This window comes from Rhinatrema bivittatum, chromosome 4, assembly GCF_901001135.1.
Source record: "Rhinatrema bivittatum chromosome 4, aRhiBiv1.1, whole genome shotgun sequence".
In the NCBI taxonomy this organism is placed as follows: Eukaryota; Metazoa; Chordata; class Amphibia; order Gymnophiona; family Rhinatrematidae; genus Rhinatrema; species Rhinatrema bivittatum.
In genome coordinates, this window is record NC_042618.1 from 326,037,079 (window position 1) to 326,063,441 (window position 26,363).

General features: G+C 46.5%; 1 protein-coding gene across 2 annotated transcripts in view; it reads right to left on the reverse strand.

The window, feature by feature from the left end:
- NTN1 (netrin 1) overlaps window positions 1-26,363 on the reverse strand; it is a 649,091-nt gene that overhangs the window by 392,715 nt on the left and 230,013 nt on the right. The gene's annotated exons all lie outside the window — the stretch shown is intronic.

Consider the following 26,363-nt stretch of genomic DNA (forward strand, 5'->3'; position numbering starts at 1 on the left):
ACTACACTACCAGTTTGGTTAGCTTCCCTAATTTCTCTTGTCATTTCACTGTCCCGATTCACCATTTTGGCCAGGTGGACCGTGGTATACTCCCATCATTATACTCTTCCCCAACACACAAGGGATTTCTACCCATAAAGATTTGATTGTGCATTTAGTCTCATGCAGGATCTTTATCCTGTTGGACTCCATGCCATCCCGGATATAAAGCACCACTCCGCCACCAAGTTGCTCCTGTCTGATATTGTGATATAATTTGTACCCCGGTATAGCACTGTGCCATTGGTTATCCTCTTTCCACCATGTTTTTGAGATGATAATTATGAACTCTCCCATTTTACTTCTTAGACTTCTGGCATTAGCATACAAACACCTACAACTCTACCTTGGGACAACCCTATGCCCACATCTGCCAGATAACTTTTTAGCCCAATAAAAAGTTATCTGGTTAACTTGGAGTTGGTCAGCATGGCAGAATTTACAAAAACCAGCATCTCTCCACCTAAGTCTGAACTTAGCCAAACAGCACTAAATATTAGCCTTTATATAATTATGTGTGTGCATAGAAAGATACAGATAGATAAGATAGATATGATATAGATAAATACAGATATGATATAGATAGATACACAGATACATCTACACAGAAACTCATTTCTTGGGAATTGATGAGCAAAAAGTAAAAATAATGTGGATTGTGTTGAGCTCTAAATCCCTCAAAGGCAATATGAGAGGGACACAGAGGCAGGCGCAGTAGGCAGGAGAGTAGAAAACAAAGTATGTCTTGTAGTAACAGTAGAGAAGAGAGAACACGGTATTTGGGGATTTTTGCTGAAGCTAATAATAGGCCTGAACAAGGTCTGGAAGAACAAATCCATGGAACAGGTCGATTCTCTACAATGTATTCTTATCAAAAGACCTTAGGAAAGGTTTGTTATTGCCCTTCAAGAAGACAGCTCTGACAGGAGTCCAAACCAATTAAAAATATAAGTTAAAACTCTTACAAAGTTTTTTTTGGTTTTTTTTTTAAGTACAGAAAGCACCAGAGCTTACCTAAAACTAGATTGTATTGATCAGGGATGAAATGTCCCTTTCTTACTCTGTCTCTCTCTTCCCTCCCGTTTTTTTTTTTTATCTTAACCCCTGATAGCTTCATCTACTCAGGACAGCTGCAAGGGGTGGGCAGACAGGGCGAGTGCCTGGAGCACCATGCTGCTCTTTTGAGTCAGTCTATGAGACTGCAAGCATGCGAGCCCAAAAAAGGAAGAAGGGATACCAAAAGCAACCTTTAATGGGGGCATCACTTTGTTCAGTGACTGCCCCCACTAATTTATCTTCCACTTTTCAGTTTGCTGCCACGAGTACAGACTCCAGAGCATCACCTAAATCACTATCTGCACAGAAATTCAATTAGTAAAGAAGTGAGAGATATATTCCCCAAAGTGAACAAACTTTCCTGTATCTGCCTGTATTTTTTTATTTTTGTTGGTTTCAGTCCCGGTTTCTGCCTTTATTTGATGTGTGCAGCTTTCGGTGTGACAGCAGCCTGCCCAGAATTTGTTTTAAACTCTCTCCTCCCCTTCCCAATTAACGTTTGCAAATACTAGAGTGTCAATGTTATTTCTCGTGCCCCTCCCCCCACAGTCTGGCAATGCAAATTAATCCGTTATCACAACAAACAGTATTTCTTGAATATCCATTGTGGATATCCTGAAAACCAGACCTATGTGGGAAAGGGAGGGTGGGGGGAGGTTCTGCAAGATAGGATTTAAGAACCACTTCCCTCCAACAGCTTGCCTTCCTGCTTACCACACCAAACGTTCATTAAGAGTGGGCTAGTTTCAAGAGGGCAGCAAAATCTAAATATCAACATGGAGCATTTTAAAAGCAACAAAGAGATTCTGTATCTCAGTTTTGTTACTGTGATTACCACTTTGCTTCCCCCACTTTCCCCCTGCGGCATGACCACTTAAACTTCCACCCCACCCCCACCCCCAATCCCTTCCCGATCACCAGGAACAAGTGAATGAATTCTAGTTATATTACAGCTCTTGTTTCAAGGTTTCACGAAACAAGGACTCCCCCCTCCCCATTGCCCATGAATCATCCTTTACACTGTCACCTCTCCAGGGATGAGTCTAACAATGTCTCCTTCCTAGTCATTCCAGTCCCTCGGTTAGGGTGTGGGATGGCGGGGGGGGGGGGGGGGGGGGATTTTCAGATTGGGCCCCTAAGTGCAATGCCTGCAGATACTTTGTACCCCTGGACCTTGTACTTACTTTTCAAAGAAGATTGGGGAGGGGGGTGTCTCTGAGTCTGTGTGCTCCCTTTGAAAACTGTCCCTGAGCCCTAGACCCAGTGCCCCCCCCCCCAGAAAGAAATAAAACAGATAGGACATTCCCATGTGCCCTCAACATTAAGAATAAGTACAAGAACAAACCTTTACAGTTCTAGACAAATGAAAGTGAAAACAAATAGAACGCTGAAGGGTTTTAGAAACATTAACATCTGAAAAGAAACAATAAAAAAATACCTCACTAAACATATCTATAATCACTACATTTTTGATGAATACATTTTCCATGCACTATAACCAGAGGATCTCTTTAACAAATAATTGTCAGTTATAAAACTGTCAAAAGGATCTTTCTCATGCGCCAAGATTATGCTTTTGAAATCAACAGCTGAATCCTGTAAACTGGAGGCAGTAGGAACATTAACGAAATGAGAATCCTTGATTAATTCCAAGAAAAACAACGCAGTTCAGAAACTGCCTGCTTTATTTATTTTATTTATTTTAAGTTTTTCTATGCCGGCATTCACAATAGATATCGCATCATGTCGGTTTACAATTAACAAGTGGATAGGCAGATCTCTCTCCTTGCCGCTCAGCTCTTCCTGAATTTCTTGTCAGAGACTAAGCCCCCAAAAACTTTCCTGCCAGTAGGTTGGCACTGCCAGAATCAAAGAGTAACTCTGCCAGTCTTGCTATTTTTTTTTTTAATTAACATACCTCCTAGTGCATTATGTTGCTTGTATTCCTAAGATGTTCCATTGAAAATCATGTACCAAAGTGCATGAGGTGGCGAGACTGGCCTAAACAGTTCATCCAGAAACTGGGTGACACTTCAGTTCTGCACTGCAACCTTCCCTATCCCCACTGTATTAGGGAAGCATCTTACTCTGATGTTGCTGTGGGTGCATGCATGCGTGTGTGTGTGTGTGTGTGTAGAATGGGAGAATGTTCCTTTTAGTAAAGCCAGTTTCAGGAATATCTACAACTTCTCCATTTCCCCATGTTACAAAAAATGCATTATAGATATGCAATGAGACAGCCTGAAGGTCAGCCTTTCATCAGCTATGGACACCAAATCACTGTAACACCTTGAAGTATGCTAAACTTGCAGGCTCCCTAGTCTAAGCATCCCTCTAAAGGCATGCCAAAAAGAAAGCAGGCTGTCTTCAAACTCCCGTCTCTAAGAAAAGATAGTCAACAGAATTCCTCTCCAGCCTCCTGGAACTGAACCATGGCATGCTTGTCAAAGTCTGTTGTCTTTCTGCTAGTTTTAGCTATGCTGGGAATGAGGTAGGCAAGCCTTTCAGGTGCCTGAAGGCTGGTCCAGCAATCCCTAATCTCTTTGAAATGCAGCAAAGATCTTTTCAGGTATGATGTGAGCAGGACAAGCACAAGGTAAACATTCTGCTCAAGACTGAAGCAGTGCAGGCATCCTTGCTCCCTTCCCTCGCCATGCACTTTTACCATGGGAAGAAATGCTAGTGCAACTGGTTATGATAATAGAAAGGCTGCAGGTATATTAATATTAACAAAAAAATACATTAACATAACTATACAGCATGAACCATGCAAATAATTTGTACATCCTTTGCTCGTCCTGGATACAGCATTCTACAAGTATTTGCTGGGTGTAATTGAGAAGGATGTCCTTGGAACAGGCTTAAAAACCAAGTCTAATATATGTTTGGCCTTACTGAGCCCAGTCATTTCGAATCTGATTAATGTTGGAGATTGCTCCATGCCTTCACAAACACATAACTTTCCTTCGGGAGCTAGAGTCCTTGGACGCACCAAGCCCCTAGACTCATTTTAAAAGCTGGCTGTTCCCAACTGTCCCATTGTGACAAGGACCCTTCCCACGATATTCCACCCACGCGGAAGGGTTCTGCTCATGTTGTATCACCTGCACTTTCTCACTACCATCCTTTCTATTCCCATGTTACACAGACCCATTGCTACATGCAGTGAGCATTTGGCACTACCATGGCAGAGCTTAATGTGTCAAAACAGGATTAGCAGCCAGATGTCCAAATGCTTTCCTTTATTGGGTGGTAACACGAATATATGAACAATGCCCAACTCTGGCCGAGTTTCGCCCTCTTACAATGGGGCTACATCAGGGGCTCTACTTGAGTCGTGTTATGATGACAATCCAAGTCTTAAAAAAGACTGTGCAACAAAAGGTTATTGGAAAGGCTGGTTAAACTCTCAATGACAGCGGTACCTCAGTTTCTTATTTCGTAAACAACACAAGGGTTGCAAATGTGCCGAAATTTTTTGATGTGGTTGTGAAAACAAACACAGGCGGCAGTGTGGCCCCATTGTAAGAGGGCGAAACTGGCTGCTAATCCTGTTTTGTCGCCCTCACGGCTTTGTTAGACAGCCTTCCTTGCTGTTTCTTCAGAGCTTAATGTGTTACATTAAAAAATAATCTAAGGGTCAATATTCAACGGTTATCCGGCTGTATAAGTTAGATGGATAAACTTGTACAACCGAATAGCAGTCCTACACTTATCCAGCTAATTAACTGCCTGATTCACTAAGGCTCTTCTCCCATTCTGTGTCTATGGGAAAATACCTTGATCAACTAGCCCTAAGACTGATAACACTGAGTATCGGTGTTTATCTGGCTTAAGATAGCCGGAGAAGTGGCTCCACCCCACAGAATTCACCATCTGCCCCTCACTGGCTGACATTTTAGTTGGATATGAAGTTAGGCAGCAAAGTAGCAGTTGCTGACTATGCCTGGGTATTCAAATGGCGCCACTTAGCTGGCTAAATCTGAACTTAACCCGCTAAATGGCGCAGAACATCGGGTTTCTAGTTCGTAGGTTTTTGGTTTTTTTTTACAATGCTTCTTGTCAGTTTGAGTTACAGCACTGCCCAGTAACTGTTCTTTCAGCATTTTTGGTTTCTGTTCTTCCCATTTTTCACACTTATTTTTAAACTCCCCATCCCAGATGGAATGTCTTGGTACGCGCCCAGTCTCTCATCAGCTGGCGGAGTTGGAAGGTGGTCTCCTTTGTGACTATTTCTTGGTGTCGCTACTCGAATTCACAAGGTCACTGAGGTAGTGGCAGTCACCTTTCTTCCCTGCTCAGGAACAAGTGTTGTTGCCTCTGCTGCTCCCCTGACCCCAGTAGGCCATGATGGACAGGATACTCGACTTCTGACATTTATATTATATAAGGTTTTTTGTTGTTTTTCTAATGTTTGTGTGATGTAGCTTCAATATAATGAAATTAACTCTTGGGAGGAACTCTGGATTTTTTCAGAAGAATTGCGTGAGAACTGGTGGAGCTCAGGGAGGCCGCTGCCCCCCCAATGCGTTGCTCATCCACTAGAGAGATCTATTGGTTTTCTCTGGCATAGTGCACAGATCATCTGGAGGGAAATGTCTCTTAGTCTTGGAATAACATCCCCTGTTCTGGAGGACTCTGTGGCTGTGTTGGAAGAGAGGAAGAGGAGTGGTTTCACTGTGTCTTTTTGGGGCCTGAGGAAGGATGAGGTCCTGAGGTGAATTTCTGGAAAATTCAGTTAACTGGTGGCTCAAGCTGCACGAAAGAAGACCGAGTAGCCACTGTGATTAATAAGCTGTTTCTACTGTCTTTGTGATTTTGAAATATGCATATTTTTTCTACCTTTTATGGACTCTTATTCTTGGATTGTTAATAAATTCTTTGTTCTTATTTTGGAACACAACCTTGGTGCTGACTGCTAGGTTGTTTTTTTGGTGTCTAACTCCCCTTGAGCCTTATAGCTTTTGCTATGCCCCACTAGTGAATCTGATTCTGGGGCTGAAATCTGATGCTTTTCTCACCCCAACAGTGTCTGAAGGTGATCCCAGAAAGGGGTTGGGGGATTTATATTACATTAAGAAGATACTGATCACTGAATTTTCTAACCCTGTTTTATAAGACTGAAATATGGAATTAACCGGGAAGAGGCATTGAGCATTCAGCTAAGAGTTGTAAAAATGCCTGCTCACTTACTGAATGTGTGAGAGTTGGTTAGGCTGGAAGAAGGACAAAGGTACAGAGAGAGTTCAGCCTTCTAGTTCCCTAACTGCACTCTGTAGGGGAAGGTGAAAAACACTGGGATTTTGTAAGAAAAAAAAATTCCACTACATTTCAAATACACTGATTATCTTAAAGCACCTGGATCATCATTTTTCTCTATAGTCTAACCATTTCATCACCTCATTAAAGTTTTCTTCTTAAAACTTTGTCCATTTTACTTTTGAAATTATTTATTATTGTAGCTCAGCCTCATCACTGGCAGGGCATACTTAGTTTTCCTTTAGCCTGAGAGAATTGCACTTTGTTCTGCTAATTGGACCTGTACTACAGTAGTGTGATTCACAAACAAATTGTGAGTGACCTTTTCTACTGGACTAATATAATGCATTTGTGACGAGTTTGCAAGAGTTATACTTCCTTGATCAGGTCAATTGGTTCTGGAATAAAAGAATTATTTGCAAGATCTCTAAGCAGTCAATTTCTGTGTTTGTACAGCATAGTTAAATCCTACTCCTAATCATTTTTTCAATGCAAAGTAGCTATGTAAACACTTGTGTCACTTTTGTAACAGACCCTCTGGTCGTTACTATTAAGTCCTGAGTGAACCCTTAGTTCAGCTAATGCAGAATAGGTTAGAGATGGGGAAACACCATTCAAATGCAGCCCTTCCCTTTGAGTGTGCTAGAATGACTGCCCCCCCCCCTCAAAAGGTTTCTTAAGTAGCTCTCTCCAGAGAGACTGTGGGCAGTCCCTTACAGTTTGCTTGGTGTCAGGAGGGAGTGAGGAGCTTTTGTATGCATTGGTTTTTCAGGCCCAGTCAGAGAAGTCAGGAAAGCTTTATCTGAGGATCCGGGAGTGAGGAGCTTTTGTATGCATTGGTTTTTCAGGCCCAGTCAGAGAAGTCAGGAAAGCTTTATCTGAGGATCCTGATGAGGGACAGGAGGATATTCAGCCCACTCACTGGCTAGTTGGAATTTCCCTCTGGGTTGGTTTTTTTCGGATTGTACACTTATTCATGATGGGAGTCCTGTCAGACTATGGGGCATCATCTGGACTTGGGGCACAGGGCAAAGAGATGTGCACGCAAGTCACCCTTAACACTCAAATCCCTGAAGGAAAAACTTTCCCCCTGTAGAAAAAGGATCCAGGACCTGTGGGATAGTGACCATGAGAAAGCTAGCCTGAGGTTCCAGCCCCAAAGAGTAAACAAATCTTTTATGGCCCCATCAGAGTACAGTCTGCCTCTGGGGATGGGGGTTACATAAACTGGTGCCTGGGAACATAGGGCTAAGAATGCAGGGTGTGAAGATGAACGATATTGACTTGGAAACCGCTGTTTATCAACTTATGCAACTGGCTCACCATACTGTGAAAGAACTGCGAAAATTTGAAATATGGCCACCATTATCGACACCACAATCGACAAGCAAAAGAGAACATACAATGTCATCGGACATGTCAGCACAGGAATGCCTACATTACTTCACTATGTAGATGGCATCTTGGCATGAGACATGGCCTGTGCGGAGCACCTAACCAGTGACACAGTGGGTTTGGGTGCAACAATCAGCGATATTAGTGACAGCATTTAGAATTCAAATGGCAATTGCCAGCTCGGCACATTCCAACATAAGCATCAGCCACCAATCTAATCATGGTTCTGAAAAGGGTTCCGGTGACCACCATGAAGCAAGAAGCAGTGCTGGATTGCCGAACAGAGACACCCTCGCTGTGGAGGCAGCTTCTAGCAAATCATCACCTCGTGCTGAGATGTCCAAGTACTTTACCACAACTGGTGCAGCCTATGCAACTACAGTGCAGCAGGTGCCTTGGCTTGATGTTTAAGGAGACCAAGTTGGCTAGCATCTTACCTGCCCCTGGAGTTCTGGGCGCCCAATTAGAAACTGCCTTAGAAAAGGTTGCCATAAAAGAAAGATTTGTGTCACTGTCCAAAATCTTAGAGGGAAGCGGTGATCTGGTTGCAGAAATACAAGCGGCCATGGGAGCAGTTGCCAGTCATGCCGTGCTGACTCTCAGAGGAGAGACCATACTAGGGAAGCAGAGGAGGCCAGTGAAACCAGCGAGCCAGTGCCTGCCAGACAGCAGAGATCAAACGGCCCCAGTCAAGGTGTAGGGAATATCCAAATTTTTGCTAACAGGACAAGCAGCTAAGATGGACTCTCTGATGTCAGTAAAAATGGACATTAAGTGTTTGGCTATCTGCAGCCAAATGCAGAGATGAAACGAGACTTTGCAGTTGCTGTGTACATTACCAAACCGGACAGATATATAGGCCCTTCCAGCCTAGCTGGAGCCAAAAGAGGCAAGAAAAACACAAGGACAATTGGTACTGTATGAATCTGCACAGCCAAAACATTAGGGGCCTCTTTTTATGGCTCTAGGGCCAATCAGAGCAGGACTTATCAGTGTATTGTCAGAGATGTAAACAACTGGCATTATCAAACTGACCACTTCCTAAACCTGGAGGAGGAGACAAAGAACTGGTAAAAGTGCAGGAAAATCAGCTGATTAGAGCCTTAATTATGCATTCACTTGACTATGCATGAAGCTGTTGAATTATGCATAGGTGAGCCCTTAGCAGCAGGATGCAAGCCACAGGGTTGTCATGCCCATCCAAAGAGCAAGCCGAGCCTTCCGAGTGCTGCCAAAGCTCCCCTGCCTTGCCTCTCGGTATCCTGGGCAGAAGCAACTTGCAGAGACAAAGATTACAATAGAGCAAGTCCCGCCCATCATAGGTATCCAAGACTAGAGAGCTGATCAGCCCCTGTTGCTGCAACAATAGAGGCTGCCCTCTCTACCCCCATGCCAAAGACCTGTGAAAGACAGACTGTAGACCAAAGACCCAGAGAGAAGGCATTGCTGCAAGCCCCACATGGTGAGAAACTGTGGGCTTCATTTCCTATTCAGTGGATTAGGCTTTTAGCACTTCACATGCAAATCTCTGCTAGAGTGGGGTGATGCTAGCATTAATTAATTGTAATCTAATAAGTACTGGATGTCAAGAATGCTTTCATAACTATTGTTTTCCTCATTTTCTGTTTCCGTAATGATAAGTGCTGTATCTGTATAAGTGCCATTATGCCTAGCCCTGTGTAACTGACAAATAAAGCATTACTTAGACAAACTGTTTGATGAATTCTCTAATCAGATGGACAGGAGGTCACTGGCAAAATAGGAGGTACAACATAAGGAAGGTGGGGTTGGAAATTCTAAATCTTCTCCATTCAGGGGCTGAGCTGATCCAGTTGGGGTAAGTTGATGGAAGAAAACCTTCGTGCCATCAACTCAGAGGTGGAACAACTTTCAGAAAGGTAGGCCCCCTCTACCTGAAGATCATTTATGAAAGGAAGGCCCCAGGGAGCCTGCTGAAGTCTTATCATCTATGCCGCTTGGGGAATCGACCCGTGGCAGGGGAATCGACCTGTGGCAGGGGCCGTTCAACAGATGTAGAATCATCTAGTTCCTGCTCATCTGGAGGAACACAAGGTAGGGCCAAGAAGTCACCAAACTAGAAAATGGCCATTATCTATATATTGGCGAGGGAAAGATTCAGTATAGTTCCTCCCAAAGTAAATCTTTTTGCAACAGAACCCACCAATTATCAAGAGTACTGCATCCAGGCTATGAAGGAGTGCCAGGTGCTTTCCTGCTCGGAAGTCTCCTCTGCAGGGCTTCCCAGGAGGGTAGCAGCTCCCAGCATTTGGAAGGTCAGAGTCATCCTTCACTGGATTACCAGTCTCAAGTGAGCTGCCCATGTCCATGTCCACTCCTAGCAGTCAGAAGCCAAATGTGCTGTTTGACCAGGCTTTACAATCTGATGTAAGAGACCAGGCCTGGGAAGTTCCAAGGACCTGCAAGAATATGAAAGATTTGCTGCATGGCACCCAAGCAGAGAGGCTTGTTTGCTGACAGGTGCAAGCTGACTTTGGGCTTTACTATCTCTACATGCCCATGCACATTATGGAATACGTGGAAACACATAGGAATAACTGGCTGCAGGAAGAAGTAGACCAAAGAATAACCAGGAACTCCATCGATCCCAGTTTCAGGAAAGCCCATCCTGATCCCCCCAAAAGAGGTAACCAAACGTACCAAGGAGATGCAGCTGGGCTGAAACTTCAGAAAATATGTGGTTGTATACCTCCATGTGTTGGGGCCAACTACTGAATACAGCATTGAGTGCCAGCTACCCTGTGGGGTTACCATCATCAAACCCCATCCAGTCCAGTACGAACCTTACCTATTTGCTCCCTCTAGCTAGGAATACAGATGAATTAGAATTCTGGCTAGTATAGCGCTATGGCTTTAGGTGACTGTTTATCCTTAAGGGAAGGGGAATGGTTATAATGTAATTGTTATCCTGTTGGGGAGGGTATGTGTCTTTGCCAAAGGTCTGGTTGTTTTCCTTCGTTGAGGGAAACCTTATTTTGTGAACTGTTTCATTAAGAAGTTAAGTTCTTCAATTGACCAGATGACCTGGCCTGACAAGAGGCCTAGAAAGCAAGAAGAATGCTGCCTCCATCTTTGGTTGGAAAAAGACTTTATTAAAGTGACTTAGTTATTTGCCATTAAATAGGAGACCTTATAGTTATTATGCAAATAACTACCTATGTGTTGTTTAACATGGAACATACATGTTTTTGTATTTGTGTTGGTGATTTGTATTCATTAATGCCTAAGTTATACAAAAAAAAATTATTTGTAAAATCCTGCTATAAAAAAATCTGAAAAATTGTTCATAAAAATCATAGTGTGTCCTTGGATTTATTTCAACTGTATTAACTTAAATCTAACTTTTTCCTTTGCAGTTTGGGTTATATCTGCTGCCTTTTTAATTGATATATTCCAGGAAGACGCCAGAAGGTGTGACCATCTGTAGAAATTGTATCTACTAATTCTCTCCCCATAACTTCTCCAAGTTCTTTGAAGCTGAAGGAGTTATCTGTTCTCCAACCAGGACGACTCTAGAAGCTCATCCTCCATTGTGGACATGGAACTTGTGTGCCATTTTCGTGTGTTTGTGTATTACAGGATGGTGAGAGCATCCACCACATCTAAGGGTTGTGAGGGGACCCTCCGTCTGCCAGCAGTGGCAGTGCTGGCTATCTATTTTATTACTTCCATCTTCTATTCAGTACTGGTAGATATATATCAAAGTGTTTGTATTAACTTCTCCTTTGTAAGGTAGAGCCTGCAGGCCAAGAACAGTAGTGCCTACACCAAGTGTAGAGCCTGTTTGTATTTGGGGCCTCACCCAGGCAGAAATGGCTGCCTTATGCTCTCCTGTGATATGTACTAATTGTGTCAATGCTATTATTTTATGGCACATGTATTACAATGCAATAATATATGTCAGTTAGTGTAAAATCTATGCATACGTTTTACCCATGCCCAGATTTTGTGTAAGTGAGAGTGGAGTGTAACAGGCCCTCCAATCATTAAGTACTGGTTGAATCTTTAGTTCAGCTAGTGCAGATTAGGCTAGAGAGACTGGGGAGGTTACCACTGAAATGCAACCCCTCCCCCTTTGAGGCTGCTAGAATGGCTGTCCCCCTGGAAATGTTTCCTAAGCAGCCCTCTCCAGAGAGAATGTAGGCAGCCCCTTATTGTTTGCTTGGAGTTAGGAGGGAGTGAGTAGCTTTTGTATGTGTTCTTTTCAGGCCCAGTCAGAGGAGTCAGGAATACCCTGCCTGAGGATCCTGATCAAGATCAGGAGGGCATTCCTGAATGGGACTGGTTGGGATTTCCCTCTGGCTTGTTTTTTTGAGTATGTACACTTTTTCTAGTAGAAGCCCTGTGGGACCCTGGGGCATCATCTTGGTTTGGAGTGCCCTTAGTAGGGAAGACCTGCCCCTCCATACCCTCAATGAGGAAGGAGGTATGGGGGTGACCTGCTGCAGGAAAGAACTCTGCAGCAGGTCACCTCCTGGAACATAACAGTTAATAAGGCACCAGATGGGCAACAGATATAACCCAACCTACAATTCTGTTTAAGGAGAAACGACTTCAATTTGACAGCCAGGAAGAAGATTTTTGGCTGCCGCTTCCTTCCTGCATTAGAGGAGGGCGAGCTGTCTGTTTCCAGGGGATACTGAGAAAGAGAAAGAAATCAGAAAATAAATGAAGATCATCTAACCATGAGTAAAACAAAATATTAAGTTTACTGAGGACATCCATCAGGAGTCTTCACCACCTGGGGCAAGAGAAAATTAACTCCCTGTGCAAGGATTTTGTTTCACCATTTTACCAGTTGGAAGGGGTTTTTCCTGCCCACTGGGAACTTCACTTAGCCAAGACCTAGAGAGTAGAAGTTTCCCTGGCCCTAGTATTGAGATTCATGCACAGACAGAGGGGAAAGACTGAAAGAGAAAAGAGAGACATTTGTGGTACAGAGGATTCTGTTATTATTGCCATTCTACAACCTGATTGCCCATCAGTAAAGATTTTCATTTTGGACATTTAACTCAGTGACACCAATGTGTTATTTGAGCATATATAGTTATGATCAAATGTCTACATACCCTTGGCAGAATTTGTAAAATGTGTAGCATTTTAAGAAAACATGAGTGATCAGACAAAACATGTCTGTTATTTTTAATGTGTTTCAAATTAAAACTATTATGCATAACAGAATAGCACAGCCATTAAACAAGCCATAGCAATAAGGGAAATAATAAAATAGTCCTGTTCAAAAGTTTGCACACCCTTGAATGTTTGGGCTGATAATATACACTCAACTTGACACATATAGGCTGAGATGGCAATGATGGGCAGGTATCCATACCTGTGCCTTGTTTGATTGTAATTAGTGTCTGTGTATAAATAGTCAATGATTTATTAGCTCTCGAGAAACCCTTGTGCATTTCATCCAGGGCTGCACTGACTTTGGTGGTTACTGAACCATGGGGAAAGCAAAAGAACTGTCAAAGGATCTGCGAGCATAAGTGGTTCAACTTTATAAATCAGGAAAAGAATATAAATAAGATATCCAAAGATTTGAAAATGCCAACCAGTACTGTTCAAACTCTGATCAAGAAATGGAAAATGTAGAAATTACTTACCTGATAATTTCATTTTCCTTAGTGTAGACAGATGGACTCAGGACCAATGGGTATAGTGTGCTCCTGATAGCAGTTGGAGACGGAGTCAGATTTCAATCTGATGTCAGCACTACATATACCCGTGCACGAGAGGCTTTGCTCTCCAGTTTTCTCCTCGAAAAGCAATTATGGATATATGTGTGTTTGGACAATTTTGATTAATTTGGTTAACTTGATTAACTTGATACTTGATTACTCGGATTGGTTGACGTGGTTTCTAGCTGGAGATCGCCAGGGCACTCAACCGAGAAGCGCCGACATCTGGTAATATGGGTGTCCAGGGGCAGATTGGCCTATCGGATGATCGGGCATCCCCCGGTGGGCCGGTCGCAATAGTCACGTGGTCTGCCTAGCGCAGCCGTGACAGAGCCACGCTCAGCAGACCACATGGTATCTCCTGGGCGGCGAATCCCCGGGCCGGTCTTCATTGGGAATCCACCGCTGTGGGTGCTGAACTAGAGATAAGGGTTGGCTTACCCATGCTTGTCTTGCACTCGCGGGGAGGTTCCCCCGAGGATTCTTGATTGTGGGACAGGCATGGGCAGGGTGCTGAGCCCATCTACCTACACTAACGAAAATGAAATTATCAGGTAAGTAATTTCTACATTTCCTAGCGTGTAGCAAATGGACTCAGGACTAATGGGATGTATAAAAGCTACTCCCGATCCGGGTGGGAGGTTGCCCGTGGCCCATTTAGTACTGCCCTTGCGAATGCGGTGTCCTCCTTGGCCTGAACATCCAGGCGATAGAATCTCGAGAAGGTGTGGATGGAGGACCACGTTGCCGCCCGACAGATCTCTGCAGGTGACAGCATCTTGGTTTCTGCCCAGGACACTGCCTGGGCCCTTGTGGAATAAAACAAGAACATAAGAAAAATGCCATACTGGGTCAGACCAAGGGTCCATCAAGCCCAGCATCCTGTTTCCAACAGTGGCCAATCCAGGCCATAAGAACCTGGCAAGTACCCAAAAACTATTCCATGTTACCATTGCTAATGGCAGTGGCTATTCTCTAAGTTAACTTAATTAATAGCAGGTAAAGGACTTCTCCAAGAACTTATCCTATCCTTTTTTAAACACAGCTATACTAACTGCACTCACCACATCCTCTGGCAACAAATTCCAGAGTTTAATTGTGTGTTGAGTAAAAAAGAACTTTCTCAGATTAGTTTTAAATGTGCCCCATGCTAACTTCATGGAGTGCCCCCTAGTCTTTCTACTATCCGAAAGAGTAAATAACCAATTCACATCTACCCGTTCTAGACCTCTCATGCTTTTAAACAGCTCTATCATATCCCCCCTCAGCCGTCTCTTCTCCAAGCTGAAAAGTCCTAACCTCTTTAGTCTTTCCTCAAAGGGGAGCTGTTCCATTCCCCTCTATGTAGGCCGCCTTGATTACTTCTTTGATCCAGCGGGCAATGGTTGCCCACGAGGCCCCTTCCCCTTGCTTCTTCCCGCTGTGAAGAACGAACAGATGGTCCGTCTTTCGTACAGGTTCTGATCTTTCTAGGTATTGGACTAGGAGTCTGCCGACATTCAGGTGGCAAAGAAGGCGTGAATCTTCAGAGTCCTTATGCTCGTCTGGAGATGGCAGCGAGATGGTTTGATCTAGATGGAAGTGAGAAACCACCTTTGGCAGGAAGGAGGGTACAGTGCGCAGCTGTATGGATCCCGGCGTGAATCTGAGGAACGGCTCCCGGCATGATAGTGCTTGAAGTTCAGATATTCAGCGGGCTGAGCAGATTGCCACAAGGAACGCCGTCTTCAAGGTCAGGAGCCATAGGGACAGACCGCGAGTTGGTCTGAACGAAGCTCCCACTAGGAAGTCTAACACTAGATTGAGATTCCATAGGGGTATCGGCCACTTTAGAGGTGGCCGAATGTGCTTGACCCCTTTTAAGAAACGGGGAGACGTCTGGGTGGGCCGCTAGGCTGGTGCCGTCCACCCTGGGTCTGAAGCTGGCCAGGGCAGCCAGTTGCACCTTGATGGAGTTGAGGGACAACCCTTTGTTCTCACCTTCCTGCAGAAATTCCAGGATCATGGGGATTTTGACTGTCCGTGGAAGGATGTCGCGTTCCTCACACCAGGCTTCGAATATTCTCCATACTCGTATATATGTTAAGGAGGTGGAGAACTTGCGCGCTCGAAGCAGTGTGTCATTCACTGGTCAGAGTATCCACTCTTTTTCAGGCGAGACCTCTCAATGGCCAGACTGTAAGCAAGAATCTCGTTGGGTCTTCGTGGAGGATCGGTCCTTGCTGGAGTAGATCCCTGTGTGGAGGTAGGCGTAGAGGGTTTCCCGCCAGAAGTCTTCGCATGTCTGTGTACCACGGTCTTCCTGGCCAGTCCGAGACCACTAGAAGTACCAGCCTTCTGCGGTGTTCTATCTTGCGGATGATTCCGCCCAGTAGTGGCCATGGAGGGAAGGTGTACAGTAGGTCCTACTGAGGCCAGGTCTGGATGAGGGTGTCGATTCCCTGGGACAGCGGTTCCTGTCTTCGGCTGAAGAACTTGGGAACCTGGGTGTTGGACCCGGTTGCCAGAAGATCCATGGCTGGGGCTCCCCAGTGGTTTAATATCTGCTGGAAGGCTGCTGTAGACAGTATCCATTCCCCTGGATCGACTCTTTCTGTTGAGGTAGTCTGCAGTGACATTGTCTTTTCCCACGATATGGGCAGCTGATATTCCTTGTAGGTTTGATTCTGCCCACGTCATTAGGGGCTCTATTTCCAGAGACACCTGCTGGCTGCTGGCTTCTGGTCCCCCCCCCCCCCCCCGGCAGTTGATGTAGGCCACTGTTGTGATGTTGTCCGACATGACTCTGACTGATTTGCCCCGGAGTCTGTGACTGAACTGTGGGCAGGCTAGTCTGACTGCTCGGGCTTCCAGTCAGTTTATGTTCCATGCCGACTCTTCTTTGTCCCATTGCCCTTGAGCCGTTAGCTCATGGCAGTTGGCTCCCCATCCCCGCAGGCTCGCATCCGTGGTGAGCAAGGTTCATTCCAGTGGGGATAGGCTTGATCCCTCAGTCAGATGGTCTTCTTGTAGCCACCATTGTAGTTGGTTCCAAACAGTCCCCGGTAGCCGGAGGGGGGCGGAGTAGTTTTGAGCATCAGGTTCCACCGTGACAGTAGGGAATATTGTAGGGGCCGCATGTGGGCCCTTGCCCACGGGGCGACTTCTATGGTTGATGCCTTGAGTCCGAGGACTTGGAGATAGTCCCATGCCGTGGGGAGAGTGGAATTCAATAATGCTCATAGTTGTTCCATCAATCTCCTTCTCCTTGTAGGGGGAAGGGTGACTTTGTTCCATTTGGTGTCGAACCAGACTCCCAGGTATTCTAGGGAGTGGGAGGGCTGCAGGTGGCTCTTGGGTGTGTTGACGACCCACCTGAGGTTCTGCAGTAGTTCCTTGACTCTGGTGGTTGCTTGATGGTTTTCCTCTGGCAATTTTGCTCTGACCAGCCAATCATCCAGGTATGGATGCACAAGGATTCCTTCTTTCTTCAGTGTTGCCGCTACTACCACCATGATCTTGGTGAATGTTCGGGGAGCCGTAGCTAGCCCGAACGGTAGGGCCTGGAACTGGTAGTGATGGCCCAATATCGCGAAGCGTAGGAAACGCTGATGGATCGGTATGTGGAGATAGGCTTCTGACAGATCCAGGGAGGTCAGGAATTCTCCCAGTTGTACCGCCTTTATGACCGAACGCAGGGTTTCCATGCGGAAGCGAGGTACCTTCAGGTAACGACTGATGGTCTTGAGGTCCAGTATGGGCCGGAATGTTTCCTCTTTCTTGGGCACAATGAAGTAGATGGAATAGTGCCCAGAATTTTGTTGGTGTGAGGGCACAGGTGTTATTGCCTTTAGGGCGAGTAGTTTTGATAGTGTGGTTTCCACTGCCTTCCTCTTGGAGGGGTCGTGGCACGGAGAAATCACAAACTTGTCCGGGGGGGGGGGGGGGGGGGGATGCTGTGGAAGTCCAGGTAGTATCCCTCTCGGATGATGGATAGGACCCAATTGTCAGATGTTATTTCGACCCATCTTTGCTAGAATAAGGCAAGCCTGCCCCCTATGATCTCTTCCTGTAGATGGGTCTGCTGATTCTCATTGTGTGTTGTGGCTGGGGCCTGGTCCCGAGCCGTTTCCTCTTTTGTTGTGTCTGTTCCAAAAGGACTGCCCCTTGCCAGCGGGGGGCTTGGTAAGTGTTTTTGTATGGTCTATAACGCTGGGATCCTCTGCCCTTGGGTGCCCGGTGAGAGGGGCATTGGTTCCTCTTGTTCCTGTTCTCCGGTAGACGGTGTACTGGGGACACGTCCCATTTGTCGGCTAATTATTCCAGGTTGCTTCCGAATAGGAGTGTTCCTCTAAAGGGCATTCTCGTGAGCCTCATCTTAGAGGTCGCATCGGCTGACCAGCTTGGGAGCCAGAGCTGTCTTCTGGCTGCCACTATGGATGAGAGGCTCCTGGCTGAGGTGCATACCAGGTCTGAGGTCGCATCCGTGAGGAATGATATTGTCAGGTCTCATGCCTCGATTGGCATAGTTGCATCCCTGGTCATAGCCAGGCAGGCGCGTGATACCATGGTGCAGCAAGCAGCGATCTGTAAGGTCATAGCTGATACATCGTAAAACTGATTGAGGATGGATTCCTGCCATCTGTCATTGGCATCCTTGAGTGAAGTTCCTCCCTCGACTGGTATGGTAATGCGCTTTGTGGTGGCGCAGACCAGGGCGTCGACCTTGGGAAACCTCAAGAGTTCCTTCGTTGTGGGGTCCAAGGGGTAGAGAGCTTCTAGGGCTCGACCTTCCTTAAAGGTGGCCTCTGGAGCGTCCCATTCCAGGTCGATCAGTTGTTGTACGGCCTGTAGCGTAGGGAAATGGCGTGAGGTCTGGCAGAGCCCGGCCAGGAAAGGAAAGGTAAGTCTTTCTTTGTTTCTTCTTTAAATTTGGAGTTTGGTTTTCTAATGCTGTGCAAGTGTGTGTGAAGTCCCGAACTGCTATGGAGACAGAAAAAAACTGGAGAGCAAAGCCTCGTGCACGGGTATATGTAGTGCTGATGTCAGATTGAAATCTGACTCTGTCTCCAACTGCTATCAGGAGCACACTATACCCATTGGTCCTGAGTCCATCTGCTACATGCTAGGAAATTATTGGTTTTGTTAATACCAAGGTAGAGCAAGAAAGAATTCAGATAATTGCCAGGAAAATCTGTCAGGATGCAAAGAAAAATCCACAAACAATTTCTACTGAAATACAGGCTTCTCTGAAACAAAGTGGTGTAGGTGTTTCAGCATGTACAATAAGAAGAGACTTGAACAAAAATGGGCTGCATTTTAGAGTTGCCTGGAAAAGCCATTGTTGCACCAAAATGTCACAAAAGAGCCCACTTACAATATACCAAACAGCACATAGAGAACCTCAAAACTTCTAGAATAAAATAATTTGGATTGATGAGACCAAAACTGAACTTTATGATCACAACCATAAACGCTATGAAGCACACCATCCCTACTGTGAAGCATGGAAGTGGATCTCTGGTGTTTTCAGAGTGTGTGAGCTACAGCAGCACAGGGAATTTAGTCAAACCTGATGGCAGGATGAATGCAGCATTTTATCAGAAAATACTGGAGAAGAATTTGCATTCATCAGCCAGGAGGAAGCTGCGTACGGGGCGCACTTGGACTTTCCAACATGACAATGATCTGAAACATAAGGCCAAGTCTACCCTTCTGTGGCTGCAGCAGACGAAAGTGAAGGTTCTGGATGGCCATCAAAGTCTCCTGACCTCAATATAATTGAGCCACTTTGAAGAGAATTAAAAAATGCTGTTCATACTAGACAACCAAAGAATTTATAATATCTAGAGGCTTTCTGCTAAGAGGAATGTGCAGGTTTATCACATGAAAAAATAAAGGACCTCATTCACAACTATTACAAAAGACTGCAAGTCATCATTGATGTAAAAGGGGGTAATACACAGTATCAAGAACTAAGGGTATGCAAACTTTTGAACAGAACCATTTTATTATCTCCCTTATTGCTATGGTTTGTTTAATGATTGTGTTATTCTGTGATGCTTAATAGTTTAATTTGAAACATACCAAAAATAACAGATGTGTTTTGTCTGATCACTCATATTTTCTTAAAATACTACACATATTACAAATTCTGCCAGGGGTATATAAACTTATGAGCACGAAAGTATATACACACATATAGTGAATAAGAGACTCCTCTCCCAGGGGCAAAGAGAGATGTGCACCCAAGCCACCCTTAGCACTCAGTGCCTTGAAAGCAAAATATCTCCCCCCCCCGTGTAAAAAAAAAAGGATCTAAACCCTGGGGGATAGAGATCATGAGAGAGCTAGCCTGAGGTTCCAGCCCTGAAGAGTAAACAAATCTTTTATGGACCCCATTGGAGTGCTGTTCACCTATGGGGATGGGGTTACACTTTATTAATGTAGTTACCCTTTTTGGTACTTTACAACATGCAGTGGAAAAGCACTTAGCAGATTATTCTATCAATTCATCCGGAGCTATGACGACTATCTGTAGACTTCACCAATAAAAAGCGAGGCACTCATTAAACCTCCACTGGGTATGGGAAAGTAGGCTACAAATTGAATAAAATGAAATGAAATGAAAATAATACAGCCAGACCTTAGTGCACACTGATGAGCATTAGACAGGATGGGTGACAAGAGAATGTCGTTGTGTAAAGCCTTAATCTGATGATGTTTAGATTCCTAGGCTCAGTACTAGAACAAGAAAGAACAAACTGTGCATACATTGGGATCTGGAGTGCTTTTTTTCTTGGTCTTGTAGACTCATTCTCAGGTCTTCTTACTAATTTAAATTAGCGAGTATTACCTGAATCAGCATACATTCATATCTGCCAATTATTATTCCCCAAATGCATTACTCTAGTCCTATTCATATTAAATTTCATCTGATAGTCATCTTGAGAGCAATTTTCAAAGCCTTTTACCTTGGAAAACTAACCTAGCTGAAAATTACCCTACTCTGTCCACCTAAAAGTATGTGCAGGATTCCACATTGTGGAGCAGATTTTAAAAGCCCTGCGCGCGTAAATCCGCCTAGATTTACGCACGCAGGGGGGTTACGTGCGCCGAGCCTATTTTGCATAGGCCCGGTGACGCGTGCAAGCCCCAGGACGCGTGTATGTTCCGGGGTGGTCCGGGGGCGGGACCGGGGCCTCCAGCACAGCGGCCGTGCTGGGGGATCACGTTCCGGCAGATGGTCGGCAGGTGTAAATAACAAAATAAAGGTAGAGGGGATTTAGGTAGGGCTGGGGGCGGGTTAGATAGGGGAAGGGAGGGGAAGGTAGGGGGGAGCGGAAGGAATGTTCCCTCCGAGGCCGATCCGATTTCAGAGCAGCCTCGGAGGGCTGGGGGCGGGTTAGATAGGGGAAGGGAGGGGAAGGTAGGGGGGGAGCGGAAGGAATGTTCCCTCCGAGGCCGCTCCAATTTCAGAGCAGCCTCGGAGGGAAAGCAAATGTTGCTTATCTTAACAGGTGTTCTCACAGGAGAGCAGGATGTTAGTCCTCACATATGGGTGACATCATCAGGATGGAGCCCAATCACGGAAAACGTCTGTCAAAGTTTCCAGAACTTTGACTGGCCCCTACTGGGCATGCCCAGCATGGCACTAACCCTGCAGCCAGCAGGGGTCCCCCTTCAGTCTTATTTTATAGCTACAGGCAGCGCCGAAAAAATAAAACAACAAAACATTACGAACCCAACACCGCGGGGCAGTGGGCGGGTTTCGAAAGGACTAACATCCTGCTGTCCTGTGAGAACACCTGTTACAGGTAAGCAACATTTGCTTTCTCACAGGACAAGAGGATGGTAGTCCTCACATATGGCTGAGTACCGAGCTGAGGATGTCCGAACATGCATCAAATGTACCCAACGGCGTGCAACAGGCACAACAAATGGGGTGGAATTTGGTAGAGGGCATCCGGAACCCCACCGGGCAGGTGGAAGGGTGTTGGTACATCACGTTGGAAACAGGTTACGCAGGACAGACTGGCCGAAGATGGAATCCTGTCTTCCGGCTTTGTCCAAGCAATAGTGGGCTGCGAAAGTGTGGAGTGAGCTCCAGGTGGCAACCCTGCAAATGTCAGGAAGCGGCACCGATCGCAGGTGTGCTACTGAAGTCGCCATGGCCCTCACCGAGTGTGCTTTAACACGGTCGTGAAAAGGAATGCCTGCTTGCTGATAGCAAAATGATATGCAGTCCGCCAACCAGGAAGAGAGAGTCTGCTTACCCACAGGTTGCCCTAGTTTGTTGGGATGGAAGGAGACGAATAGCTGAGTGCTCTTCCTGTGGGCAACTGTACAGTCTAGGTAGAACGCTAGAGCCCGTTTACAGTCGAGGGTATGCAGAGCCTGTGCTCCTGGATTGGAATGGGGCCTGGGAAAGAAGGTAGGTAGTATGATGGATTGATTAATGTGAAACTCCGAAATTATCTTAGGTAAGAACTTAGGGTGAGTGCGGAGTACTGCCCGGTCCTGCAGGAGTTTAGTGTAAGGCGGATAGGTAACTAGGGCCTGTAATTCACTAACCCTGCGAGCTGAAGTGATAGCTAAAAGGAAAATCACCTTCCATGTGAGATATCTTAGGTCACAGGAGTGAAGAGGCTCAAAAGGAGGTTTCATGAGCCGACCAAGAACCAGATTAAGGTCCCAAGAAGGGGCTGGAGGCCGTAAGGGTGGCTTGATATGAAGCAAGCCTTTAAGAAAACGTGTTACGAGGGGTTGTACCGATATAGGGATATCCCCGACACCTTTATGGAAGGCGGCTACCGCACTGACATGCATTCTGATTGAGGAAGTCTTTAGACCGAATTCCGATAAATGCCAGAGATAGTCCAAAAATCTCGGGCTTGGACAGGAAAAGGGATCAAGGGACTGTGAAGAATACCATGATGTATACCTTTTCCATTTATAGGAATAAGACTTTCTTGTGGAAGGCTTCCGTGAAGCAATGAGGACACGAGAAACCGAATCTGAAAGGTTAAGTGGCTGAAGGATTAACCTTTCAACATCCATGCCATCAGGGACAAGGCCTGAAGATTGGGATGGCGTAGACATCCGTTGTTCTGAGTGATCAGAAGCGGGTCCTTTCCCAAGGGAATGTGCCTGCGGATGGAGAGATCCTGGAATATTGGAAACCACACTTGGCATGGCCAGTGAGGTGCTATCAGGATCGTGGTTCCCTTGTCCTGTCGGAGCTTCACGAGAGTCTTCGAGAGAAGAAGTGGAGGGAATGCATAAAGCAGACCGGCTGCCCACGAGAGGGAGAATGCATCTCTGGGCTGAGAGCGCTCGCTCCGAATGAGGGAGCAGTAATTGTCTACTTTGTGGTTCTGAGGGGACGCAAAGAGGTCTATTTGGGGATATCCCCATTGCTGGAAGAGAGAGGTTGCTACCGAGGGATTGAGCGACCACTCGTGCGATTGGAAGACATGACTCAGTTTGTCCGCCAAGACATTGTCCAGTCCTGGCAAGTAGGTGGCCCTGAGGTACATCAAGTGGGAGAGCGCTTCCACCCAAATCTGAGCGGCCTCCTGACACAGAAGGTAGGAGCCTGTGCCTCCCTGTTTGTTTATGTATCACATGGCCACCTGGTTGTCCGTCTGAATCAGGATGACGTGATTTGATAGGCAATCCTGAAAAGCTCTGAGAGCATATCGCATTGCTCGAAGCTCCAGGAAATTTATCTGGTGTTTGGATTCCTCTGGAGACCAAGATCCTTGTGTCTGTAGATCATTCACATGAGCTCCCCAGCCAAGGTTGGAAGCATCTGTGGTGAGAATGCGTTGAGGATCTGGTAGATGAAAAGGCAGTCCCTGGAGGAGATTGTTCTGATTCTTCCACCAGGCGAGAGACAGACGGAGTGCGTCGGTGATGTGGACAATGGTTGACAGAGGCTGAGTCGCTTGAGTCCATTGTGACCGTAGAGTCCAATGCATGACTCTCATGGCTAGGCGGGCCATTGGAGTGAGATGGACTGAGGACGCCATGTGTCCGAGAAGGACAAGGAATTGCCGAGCAGTTGCTGTATACTGAGACTGCAACTGGTGAGCAAGAGACACGAGGGTTTGTACTCGTTGTTGAGGTAGGAAGGCTTTTGCCTGTAAGGTGTCCAAGTCTGCCCCAATGAAAGACAAGGTTTTAGATGGGACTAAATAGGATTTCTCGTAATTGACGAGAAATCCTAGAGAGATTACAGTGTGTAGGGTTAAATCCAGGGACGATCGAGCGGCTTGCTGGGTTGGGGCCCTGATTAACCAGTCGTCTAGATAGGGGTAGGCGTGAACACCTTCTTACCTGAGAAAGGCTGCGATAACTGCGAGACATTTGGTAAAGACCCGTGGTGCCCATGCTAGGCCGAATGGAAGCACCTGGTATTGATAGTGCTTTGGGCCTACTAAAAACCGGAGGTACTTGCGATGAGCTGGAGCTATCGCAATGTGGGTGTATGCGTCCTGGAGGTCTAGAGAGCAGAGCCAGTCTCTTCTTTGTAGAAGAGGGAGAAGCGAGCCCAAGATTACCATTTTGAACTTTTCCCGCTGGAGGTACTTGTTGAGGGCACGTAGGTCCAGAATTGGACGCAGGCCCCCGGATTTTTTGGGGATCAAAAAGTACCGGGAATAGAACCTTGTTGCAAAAGAGGAATGGGTTCTATTGCTCTTAACTGGAGAAGAAGGGAAACCTCCTGCTCCAGAAGGACAGAGTGGTCGGCGAGTCTCCACACTTGTAGCGGTGGGGAGTCCGGTGGGACAGCAAGAAAATTCAGATGGTAACCCTGAGCAATGATTGCCAGCACCCATTGGTCGGTTGTGATTGTTTGCCACATTCCATGAAAGTGGCATAGTCGACCTCCCACCGGTATGCTTGGCAAAGGAATTAGGCTGCTGCTCTCCAAGTGAAAGTCAAAAGCCTGAAGCAGGCCCCAGCTGGGGAGCTGCTTGTGACTTAGGCTGGCGAGGCTGAGATTTATGATAAGTCCTCGTCACTCGGGTTCTTATCGATGGAGGATAGTACTTCCTTGGGCAGAAGAATGACTTCTTAGAGTGCTTCTTGGAGGGCTGTCTAGACCGGAAGTCAGTAGGTATCGATGAGATCTGTTTGAGGGTCTCATGATGATCCTTTAACTCAGCCACTATTTGCTGAATCTGTTCACCAAATAGATTGTCACCAATACAGGGCAGGTCAGAGAGCCTGTCTTGTACTTCTGGGCGAAGGTCTGAAGACTTGAGCCAGGCCCAGCGCCGTGCTGAAATGGCAGTTGCAGACACTCTAGTGGAGGTGTCGAAGATATCGTAAGCTGTTCTTATCTCATGCTTTCCTGCTTCAAAGCCCTTATTGACAAGGGTTTGAAGATGTTCTTGGAATTGGTCAGGCAGGGTTTCAGAGAAGTCCTGTATTTGCTTGAAGATGACCCTATTGTATTGGGTCATGTACAGCTGATAAGAAGCAATTCTAGAGATGAGCATGGCCCCTTGGAACACTCATCGACCAATATTGTCTAGGAACTTGTGTTCCTTGACAGGAGGGGTAGAGGAGTGTGGCTTCATTCTTTTTGCTTTCTTCTGAACTGACTCTACCACAACTGAGTGGTGGTCAAGCTGAGACTTTTGAAAGCCCGGGGCTGACTGTACTAGATAAGTAGTGTCAGCTTTCCTGTGTACTGGGGCAATGGATCCAGGATTTTCCTAGTTCTTTTTGAGGAGGTCAAGAAGAAGATGAATGGGAATAGAAGTGATCACTTTGGGGGCATCCAGGAATTGGAGAAGCTCCATCATCTGGTGCCTGTCATCTTGCTCCATCTGAAGCTGAAAAGGGACCATCTCAGACATTTCCTTCACAAAATTAATGAAAGAGAGGTCCTCTGGAGGAGAACGTTTTCTACTTTCAGTAGGAGAAGGAGGTGAAGGTAAATCATCGGTGTCTGTGGAGGTATCATCACCCCTAGTGTCATAAGGATCAGAAGGCTGACCTGTAGGACGAGAGGGGGGTTGGATACCCGAAAGGCTCGGCTGAGGCTCCGAGAAAATCGAAGGAATCGCAGAGGGCACCGGGGACACCCTGGGGGGCATCGGTGCCGGCATCGAAGGCATCGATGGCGCCGATGTGCGTATCGCCCCCGATGAGTGAATCGGTGGCGACGGACGGCATAGCATCGATGGCTGAGGCACTACCCCCGAAGGAGGAATGCGGAACGGTGTTTCTCCTCCCGATGAAGCAGTCATCGGGGAGTGCACCGGAGCCATCGGAGACCCAGGAATCACCGGTGGAAGGGCAGTCATGAGTGCCTCCATCCGGGATAGCAGCGGTGCCAGCGCTGCTGGAATTGGGTCGGTGACCGGTTCCACTCTCGGTGCCAGTGTCAGTGCCAGAGGGACCTGGAGTCGTTGCATCGATTTGTCGATGGCCTCCTGGACCAGCCGGTCCAGTTCTTCCTGGAGACCTGGGGCAATCAGCTCCGGCTCCGTGACGGAAGAGGGAGGCTGAGGCACAGTCGGAGGGACCAACTTTACAGGCGGAATCGCTACTCCCAAACCCCAATCGGATGAGGGTGGCTTCGATGTCCCGTTCGCAGGAGTGGTCGGTGCCGCTCCTAGACGAGGCTTCTTCGACGGTGGCTCGGGTGGTGGGGAGGTCGATGATTTCGCTCCCTCGACAGTCCGAGACTTTCGATGCCGATCCTTCTCCCTACGATCCCCTCGATCTTGAGGGGGAGAGATGGGAGTCGATGGCCGTGAAGATGTCGATGGCGGGCGGTCACCGGACGGTTGTCGATGGTGGTGCGACTTCGACGGTGCCAGTTCCGAGGACGTCGATGCGATGGACGGCGTCGGGGTGTGAGCACGGAAGAGGAGTCCCATTTACTCCATT